The sequence below is a fragment of the Mus caroli genome, unplaced genomic scaffold (genome assembly GCF_978045245.1).
Source record: "Mus caroli unplaced genomic scaffold, Mus_caroli_1 scaffold_2, whole genome shotgun sequence".
NCBI classification, from domain to species: domain Eukaryota; kingdom Metazoa; phylum Chordata; class Mammalia; order Rodentia; family Muridae; genus Mus; species Mus caroli.
This window is the reverse complement of record NW_028227257.1, coordinates 46,297,346-46,307,418: the sequence shown is the minus strand read 5'-3', so window position 1 is coordinate 46,307,418 and position 10,073 is coordinate 46,297,346. Positions and strand designations below refer to the sequence as shown.

At 40.3% G+C, this 10,073-nt stretch overlaps 1 non-coding gene across 1 annotated transcript; it reads right to left on the bottom strand.

Annotated features, from left to right (window-relative positions):
* Positions 1-1,603: 1,603 nt before the first annotated feature.
* Positions 1,604-1,710, bottom strand: LOC115030572 (U6 spliceosomal RNA). Its single transcript, XR_003836144.1, has one exon. It is a non-coding gene; the product is annotated as a U6 spliceosomal RNA (small nuclear RNA).
* Between the last annotated feature and the right edge of the window lie 8,363 nt (positions 1,711-10,073).

The window sequence follows — 10,073 nt, the reverse complement described above, 5'->3', positions numbered from 1 at the left end:
GCCTGTAATATTTTACAAACAGTTCCAGAGGATCACATGCTACTGTTAAAGTTTCAAACCCTGGACAAATGGCTGAGGTGCCTCTTTAACATATCAAAGTGGACCTGGCCACCAGGTTCTCCTGACTTCCCTCAGTCCTTACCTGTTACAGGGTATGACTGGCATACCCTGTCCTCTACCATGAACTTTCTAGCCCAGCGGCTGGGCTACCCTTCCCCTAGAGACTGTATTCTATATAATCCAGGCATTTTGGTTGCCCACCTCTTTTTGTACCTTTGGCCTCCTGGCTGCTGGCACTCCTTCCCTTCTCTCCTCTCCCTTCCCCTACCCTTTCTCATGTGGATCAGGGGCAAGACCACTCTGGACTCTCCCAGATGTGGCTGCCTCTGTCTATTCCCTCTCACATATTGATAATAAACTTTCTCTTCCACCACACCCAGGACAGTCATAGCCTTTCCTTTTTATTTCTTTCAGTTATAGAAGTATGAGTTTGTCATAAATCATTTTCAGGACCCAGACTCTAGCTAACCAGTACCTACCATCTCCTGACTACAGGGGCTCAGAAATAGGTATGTTTTCAATGAAATTTTGGTAAGGAGATTCTTTTCACTAAAGAAAAAGTCAGAGGAAGAGCTAAGCAATTCTGGAAACAGTTATAGGCTGGCTGTGATGGTGAGGATGGATATTGGTCAGAGCATCATCGAAGTACATTGCACAAGCCTGATGGATCCCCATTTGCTCCTACTCTGTCTCCAAGCCTTGCCCACCATTATGGGAGCAACACGTGCCCTAACATTCTAGCCAATGCAGATGCACTTAAACTGTCTGTTTCCCAGATTATTAATGGAAAGTCTCACATCAAGAAGCAGACTGGATCTTGTGGCCCATTGAAGCAAGAGGTCATCCTGGGAACCACTCCTCTTTTTTTTTTTTCAATTTTTTATTAGATATCTCCATTTACATTTCAAATGCTATTCCGAAAGTCCCCTATACCCTTCCCTCCCTCGCCCTGCCCTGCTCCCCTACCCACCCACTCCCACTTCTTGGCCCTAGCATTCCCCTATACTGGGGCATATAAAGTTTGCAAGACCAAGGGGTCTCTCTTTCCAATGATGGCCGACTAGGCCATCTTCTGCTACATATGCAGCTAGAGACATGAGCTCTGGGGGTACTGGTTAGTTCATATTGTTGTTCTACCTATAGGGTTGCAGACCCCTTTAGCTCCTTGGGTACTTTCTCTAGCTCCTCCATTGGGGGCCTTTTGTTTCATCCAATAGCTGACTGTGAGCATCCACTTCTGTATTTGCCAGGCACTGGCATAGCCTCACATGAGACAGCTATATCAGGGTCCTTTCATCAAAATCTTGCTGGCATGTGCAATAGTGTCTGCGTTTGGTGATTGATTATGGGATGGATCCCTGGGTGGGGTAGTCTCTGGATGGTCCATCCTTTCGTCTTAGTTCCAAACTTTGTCTCTGTAACTCCTTCCATGGGTATTTTGTTCCCTATTCTAAGGAGGGATGAAGTATCCACATGTTGTTCTTCCTTCTTGATTTTCTTGTGTTTTGCAAATTGTATCTTGGGTATTCTAAGTTTCTGGGCTAAAAATATGGAATGCTTCACAAATTTGCATGTCATCCTTGCGCAGGGGTCATGTTAATCTTCTCTGTATCGTTTCAATTTTAGTATATGTGCTCCCGAATCGAGTACGGGAACCACTCTTAATGCTGTCTGCCAAACAGGATAAATAGAACACGTTGTAGATTGCTTTGGCTCAGGACTCTTACATTAGTAAGAGGCAAGGTGGAAGAATGTAATTAAGTTTGGTATAGACCTAAAGTTCTGATGCTGGATTCCTGATATGGGACCTGTGCATGGCATCTCAGTAACATTGGTTTCCTCTGCTCCAGACCTGCAGCTTGCCCCGACATCTTGCTCTAGCCTTGCTTATTCTAGGTTCCAGGTACAGCAGTAGCCTTTGTGGCTCCTCTGCATCGATTCTATTTTCCCTCCCATTTTACCCATTATATTGTCACAATTTTACATAATGAGGTTGTTAGGCAATGGAGGAAGTGTTATTTCCTTTTGAGGAGAGGGGTGATAAGGACTGAACTCAGGCCCTTACACATGTGAGGCAAGGTCTTTATCACTTAACCATACCCCCAGACATGGAGGCAGGGTGCAAAAAACTTCTTATATGACAGGGAAAAAAAAAAAAAAGGAGAAAACTCTGCTGTCGCTTCCCATATTTTTGTAGGAACCATCTTCAGTGTTACCACAGAGAACCCTCCTGGTTATATAAGTCTGATTGCAAGCACTTCCATGGGAGTAGTATTTAGATGCCAGCCTCCCTACCAATGACTTAAGATGCCACATCATCTTCATCCTCCTAGATATCATGGAATAAATTGTTCTGTACCCATTTTTCATAAAAGAAACTTCAGGTAGAAAATGGTTCAGGGTATTTGCCATGTTTACTGAATAGGAAAAAGTCTTATCCTTTGTCATTAGATGAAGAAATACCATGTCCGAGTGTATTCTTTGAAGTGCCTAGGCCTCAGTTATCTAGCCATTATTTATAAAAACATGCAAGCCATGTTGCTAAGGCTGCATGTATGAGCACATCACAGGGTATGGGTCCTTGGGTACAGGGCATATGTGTGTCCCCTCACTGAGTGTGGACTGAGCCAAGACCATATTTACCAGCAACTTTCATAAGCAAGCATCAGCTCCAAATGTCTTATTGTTAGCAGAGCTGTTTGCCTCTTCTGTTGCCATAACACTTAGAACTCAGTGTTAACACTCAGTGACATTCTGACATTTTAACCTCAAGTACAAATATTATTATACCTGTTTGGGTTTTTGTTTGGTTGGTTGATTTAAAAAAAATTATTGTTTTACTTTTTATTCTTTTGACAGCTGGGAATGTAAGGTTCTACTAGGTAAAGCAGAATATCAGTACTGGCAGGCTGTGGGCGATAACATCAGAGCCAGAACCAAGTTACCTTAGTCCTACACTAAAATATATATAAAGAGAAACACGTGTGTAATATATGCGACTACTCTGTGCACATGCCATTTGGCCAAATTTTCCAAATCCCAAACTAAGCGTTGATTTTTTTCCTTTAGAATAAGATGATTTCACCTAGATGTCTTTCTCCCAAGAGCCCCCTTGCTTCTACTTCCAAGGCACACAGTCTTACTTTAGAGGTAGGATGTCTCACAGCCCCACGAAAGGCAATGGCAACCCTGAAAGTAGACGTTATTCAACAAAACCCGGGTTTCTAGTGAACCCCATCTAGTGAATTGGGTAAGCTTTGTGAGAAAGGAGTGGCATTTTGACCATGTGTTTTCATTCACCCATTCCAGAAAGCTGCTGCAGTGGTAGGGCAGCCATTGTTCTCCTAGGATGTGGTCAGCAGAGACAAGGGACAAAGGGTGTACTTGAGACAGAGGAGTTGGTTTGGAGTGGAGCATAGGAAAACAACCCCTCTCTCTCTCTCTCATTGTTACTGAAAACAGTATCATCTCAGGCAAACAGATGGGGTAGGTAGGGTGCAGGGAGAACAACATTACGACTAACTTTGAACAGCAATCCTGTTAGGGAAAAGAAATTCAACAGGGAAAACCAGGGTTACAGTAAATAAGGTAAGCCTTGCTAAACATTAAGATATCTATGGCCATCTGGAAAGACTGAAAACATCGCTCAGTTAGATACTCCCAGGGTCTGACTGCAAGGTTTCCGAGCTTTTACACAAAGAAAGTAAAAATTAGAGAGATCTTGTATGAACTAAAAGTACATTTCCCAATTAATCTCCACGCAAGCATCATCAAATGACAGGAGCATTGCTAGCTCAAAGAGTTGAGCCTGACTTCTGCCAATCACAGAGTTTCTATGGAGCTGTGCTGACTCACAACAACCCCAGGAGGCCCATCAACAAATCAGCTCAAGAACAGAAACAACAAAGATCTAGAGAAGATAGTGGTAAGCTATCTACTTAGGGGAAAGCAGACTCCGCAAAATTAGGTCAGGGAAATTACCAGACAAAGGAGGGAACAATAGTGTGCTGACAACAGCCCCCAACCACAGCAATAGAAATCTCAGAGCTGCTCTAAGGTGTTATCTAACATTTCTAATTTTCAGCAATAAAGGGCAAGATAAACAGAGAGAAAGGTTACCAACATTTGAAGCTTGTCCCTACTATTTTTGAGGGTGGGCTGATGGACTTCTGTTCTTTTGAATAGCTATTGAAAGTAACAAACAATGTAGCTTTTAAAGAATTAAAGAGTAGCATAAAAACATGACTAATCAAACAATCTTAGTAAGGGACTATAATTTATATAAAACAACTAAGTAAAAATTTAACACTTGAAAGCAAACCATCTGAAGTAAAAAATTACTGTAGCAGACTTGAGTGCCTAAAAGAATCAAGACACTGCAACTAGAGTAACTTATCAGTTACATCACTTATTGAAGTATCAGAAGGATAGGAGAGTGATAAAATACCAGGAAATATATATATATATATATATATATATATATATATATATATATATATATATACATACATATATACAAATAATTTCCAAATTTCAGCCAAAAACTAATCTACAGATTCTACAAAGCCAACATAGATACAACACATATACAGCCACACCAAACCATGTTATTGTCATGCTGCTAAACCCACAGACACAGAAAATCATGAAAAGAATAAAACAAAAAAACAAAACAAAACAAAAAACCCAAACCCTCATCTTCCTCAAGACAACAAGAACATGATTGGTAGCTGACTACCCATTGAAAACCAGAGCACCAGAAAGCACTGGGTCGGAATGATGTACTCTGAGAGTGAGGCTGTGCACCAAGAATATGAAATCTGTTATAGCCATCCTTCAAAACTGAAGGTGAAGGAAAGACATTACCGAATAATCAAAGAATGAGTGTATTTGTCGCTAGCCAACCTGTCTTACAACAAATATTAAAGGAAATACTTGGGATGAAAAGGAATTATACAAAATAGTAACTAGAAGTTGCAGAAATAAGCAAAGGAATTTAGAAGATCAATATCCAGACAGATGTATAACACGAAATGAATGGGATTTTTTTCCTTTTCTTTAAAACCTGTTTGTATAAATTTATAACTGCTGATGTGGTTTAGACAGGAAATGATCCCAACTCTCATTGTTGTATCCTTGGTCCATTGGCGATGCTGTAAGGAGGTGAGTGTATCGTGAGGGTGCTACATTCCTCTGTGAGCTAATCCATTGAGTTCCTACTGACCCCGGCTATTGGGCCTATCCTCCTGAAGTACTCACTATCCTCTCTTATCACTGTGACAAAGTATGTGGCAGAAACAACTTAAAGGCAGGAGGTTTATTTAAATAATCGCTTGGCCCCATGCACTTAGAAAGAACACCATGGTATAATGAGCAAGTGGTAGAGGGAAATTGTTCATTTAGAACCTGAACAGAACAGATAGGAGGCAGCAAGGGATAATACACCTCAAGGTATCTCCACCCTCCCCCAGTGATCTTTTTTTTTCTTTTCTAGAGCCTTCCCAAATAGTATCATCTGTGAACCATATACTCAAATCCCAAACTTATAGGGGATATCACATAGTTAAACTATAACAAGAAGGCTATACTTTAACCTTCTCTCTACTTCCTGGTTAGGATGAGTTGAGTAGCCTTTCTGTCAAGTGTTGCTGCTATTACTCTGGCTGTTCTAGCTTTACCTCAGGTCTAAAGCAATGAATGGGCCCAGCCAACCATAAACTGAAGCTTCTGAGACCATGAGCTGAGACCATGAGTCTGCCCTCATTTTAAGCTGTCTTCTTATATATTTGTCACAGTGCTGTATATATGACAGTGCAGTAATGTTCCTATTACATATAAAAAGTTAATACATAGGAAAATGAGAGTTAAAAAGTTTTGTATTGGAATTCTTGAATTGGCCAGAGAGCAAATTCCATCAAATAGTTTAAAAATATCAATAAATGATCTGTGATAACCTCTCACAGAAATCATACTGAGAACATTTTTCACCTCACTCTGTGAAATCAGTATTATTTGATACTAGAGCAAAGAAGAAAAAGGAGGAGAAGAAGAGGAAGAAGAAGAAGGAAGGAGAAGAAGAAGAAGAAGAAGGAGAAGGAGAAGGAGAAGAAGAGAAGAAGAAGAAGAAGAAGAAGAAGAAGAAGAAGAAGAAGAAGAAGAAGAAGAAGAAGAAGAAGAAGAAGAGAAGAAGAAGAAGAGAAGAAGAAGAAGAAGAAGAAGAAGAAGAGAAGAAGAAGAAGAGAAGAAGAAGAAGAAGAGAAGAAGAAGAAGAAGAGAAGAAGAAGAAGAAGAAGAAGAGAAGAAGAAGAAGAAGAAGAAGAAGAAGAAGAAGAAGAAGAAGAAGAAGAAGAAGAGAAGAAGAAGAAGAAGAAGAAAAAGAAGAGGAGGAGGAGGAGGAGGAAGAGAAAGAAGATGGTGGTCCTCTGCAAACCAATATCCTTTGAAAATACATATGAAATATTATTAACAAGTCAGATCCACAAGATAAAGGGGGTTATGTATCATTCCCTAGAAGACAAGGTAGTTAATACCTGAAATAAGTATAGTGTACTATTTCCCTTATGGTGAAAGTAGTGATCAACTTTCTGCATGCTTATTGCTTGTATACATGCCTTGTTTGTAGAGATGACTGTTCCAGACCTTTGGCTCTTGACCAGTTAGGCCTCTGGAGTTATGTTGAATATTTAGTCTTTTTGCTGTCTAGTATAATGTTAACTGTGGGGCCCCAAAGATGCCCAGAGACGAGAGAGTCCACAGATATATCTTGGTCCCAAGTTACTTCTAACTGGTAAATAGAGATGCCAACAGCCAATAACTGGGCAGAAGAGACATAGGTGGGGTTTAGGTGGGTTTTTTTGGGGGGGGGGGTCAGAGGGGAACCATAAGGAAAAGAATGTACAAGAAGGGAAAAGAGAAGCCACCATGGGTTAGGTGAGCCATAAAAATATGGCCCCGACAGCTGACCAATTGGAGTTAAGAGCAGCCCAGATGAAACTAGTAAATAGTAAGTAAAAGTTATCCATAGGAAAGTACCTTCTAATAGCACAGAGGTAAGGTATCTATCCAACTCTTGTGCTGTTTAAGGCTTATTTTTTTCTTATTTATAAATATAAAGCATGTGTGTGTGTGTGTGTGTGTGTGTGTGTGTGTGTGTGTGTTTTATTTGGGAACTAAATGATCTAAGGCAGGGTAGAAACCCCAGTCTGGATTAGAAAATTTCTGCAACAGGGTTTGTTATTGACTATTAAGGGGTCTATGTAAGTTCTTGTCATGAATGCCTCACTGATAAATTACTTACAGATATCATCCATTGTCTGTCTGCTTCCTCTACTGATTGCATCTTTTGATACAAAATTTGTATTAATTCTTTTATGATATGTGATTTCCTCACTTTTTGTTTTGCCAACTTTGTCTTTCTCGTGTGTCATATCTAAGAAATCACTGTTAAATTTTGTAAGCATTTATCTGTGTTTTCTTCTAAGGGTTACAGATTGGGGTCTTACCTTTTAGTCTTTCAGGATTGCATTTTTGAGGTTTTTGTTTGTTTCTTTTATAGATAGTGTTAAATAAAGGTCCAACTTTATTCTACTCCTAAATAATTTAATGAGATTTTTATATCACCATTATATAAAATGGCCCCAACTGAACAACATTTAAATGTCATCAACTATTACACAGACAAAGTGTGAAATATTCACAAATGAAATATTATTCAGCAATAAAATAAACTACTGTGTAGTGTCAAGGATGAACACAAAAGCAATAATGCTAAATATAGTAAGCCAGAGGTAAAAGATGTACAGTATTTATCTATATATTGATACTGTATATAGATGTATATTATTGTCACCACATAATAATACAGTATTATATATAAGTTCTATTATGTATGCTTGCATGCACATGTATATGTACATTAAATTAGATTCCTTTTATATGAACTGCCTAGTAAAGGAAATATATAGAAGCTGAGGGCAGAACCCTGGTTGTCTAGGGTAAAGACTGGCTGCAAGTAGGATAAGTCTGTTTTGGAGATAATAAAGATGTTTTAACATTGGATTTTGATGATGATTAAACAATTTTGTAGGTATACTCAAAAATGTTAAATGGCTGAAAGTTGGCAAATTATGGTAAGTTTGACCTCATTAAAGCTGTGTAAAAGATATCAAAAAGTTTGTTTCCTTGTGATGAACACCACGACAAAAACACATTGGGAGAAAAAGTTTTATTTCAGTTTACAACTCTCAGCTCACATTCCAGAGCTGTCAGAACTGGGACTAGAACTCAAGGCAGGAGTCTGGAGGCAAGCCTGAAGCAGAAGCCTTAGAGGAATGCTGCCTACTAACTTGCTCCCCTGGCTGTGCTCCCCTGGCCATGCTCCGCTGGGCTTGCTCAGTTTGCTATCTTACAAGGCACAAGACCACCTGTCTCTTGATGGCATCTCCCACAGTGGGCTGAACCCTTCCAGAGCAATCCAATCAAGAAAATGCCCTATAGACTTGCCTAAAGGCCATTCTTATGGTGCCATTTTCTCAATTGAGTTCTTCTCTTCTCAGATGACTCTAGCTTGTATTATGTTGACAAACAAAACAAAACAAAACAAAACAAAAAACAACCAACCGTGACACAAAACAAATATTAAAAAAATAAATCCCCGTGGTATCAAAAGTAAGTGTGTAAATGTATAAGCCAGTCTTGCCTTGAGTATCTTGGTCAAGGCTGAAATACTCTGACAGAAGCAAGACTGATTTTGCAGAATGAAAAAAATCCCAGCTCCAGTCCTCTGTTCCTTGAAAATGCTACCGGAGTCTCTCTCTCACTCAGTGTGGTTCTAAACCGTTGTGAACAAATCCACATGCTTGTTTCTCCTGTTTGTTTTTCATTACCCCAACCCCTCTCACCTTAGGAATCCACAAAAAGTCAGAGATTGGTCAGTTTTGACTGACACCCTTGAAAGTGCTTGTTACCCCTCTCCCAGTGTGGGGAGAACCATAGCAAACCTTTCCCAACTTAAATTCTTGTGGGAGGAGTGGGAGGGCATGGAGCCAGGTATCTGATGGAGATGGAATCTCAGGCAGTGGCCAGCAAGGCCATTCTGGTGTGTGACTGGGATCATCGTGCTTTCTTACTCCTGAGGGCTTACAGAGGTACCTGTCTGGGATCCTACTTGCCAGCTGGTGACCACCTGTCTCAGTGACTTCAACACTCTGCACCGATAGTAAAAAAATCTTTGCTCATATTTTGCTGAAGGCAACTATTTAGAGATTTCAAGGTCCCTGGGTTTATTGAGTAAGAATTTCTCATTGTAAACACAAAGAACTCTTATCATTACCAAAACATTCTAAAAACAATGCTGTTTTTGGCATTTGACCCAGGTTCATATCTACACACCAGATAACTCTGCACGGATGCTTTCCTAACGCCTGGTCTCAAGGCTCCAAACAGCAGGAACATGCTAAATAAAGGGGATACTACGGGTTGAGTGTCTCTGTGGCCTTACAACAGGCTTCCTGAAACATCACAAGCAAGGGCACTGAGAGAAGCAGCCTAAGAGATGAACATCATCCCTGCTTTTCCGTTCCCTGCAACCCTGAAGACCCCAGGGAGAATCGGCAGGTGTAGGTTTCTATGGAAACGAACTCCCTTCCTGTGAAAGAATGAAAACCCAAAGGGAGAATTGTGGAAAGTGCCCTCGCGCCTGTATGATTTTCTTGCCAACCGTTTTCGAGGTCAACCTGGCTTATTTCATGAAATTAGAGGCCCTGCTGTCAGGGTTTCCCCAGGCAAAAAGAAAAAAAAAAAAGGAGGTTTGTTTTAGTTTCTACCTTGGAAATCCATCCATTTGTGGTTGTTTTCTGCCTATTCAAGAATAGCCCTTACTGTTCTGTAGGACTTCCGGATGCTGGATTTCTGGTCTCTTTCTCCTTCCCCAGACCCCCTTTTAAAAACATCTGAAGCCCACATGAAGAATGTACTATGCATATGAAACACACACACACACACACACACACACA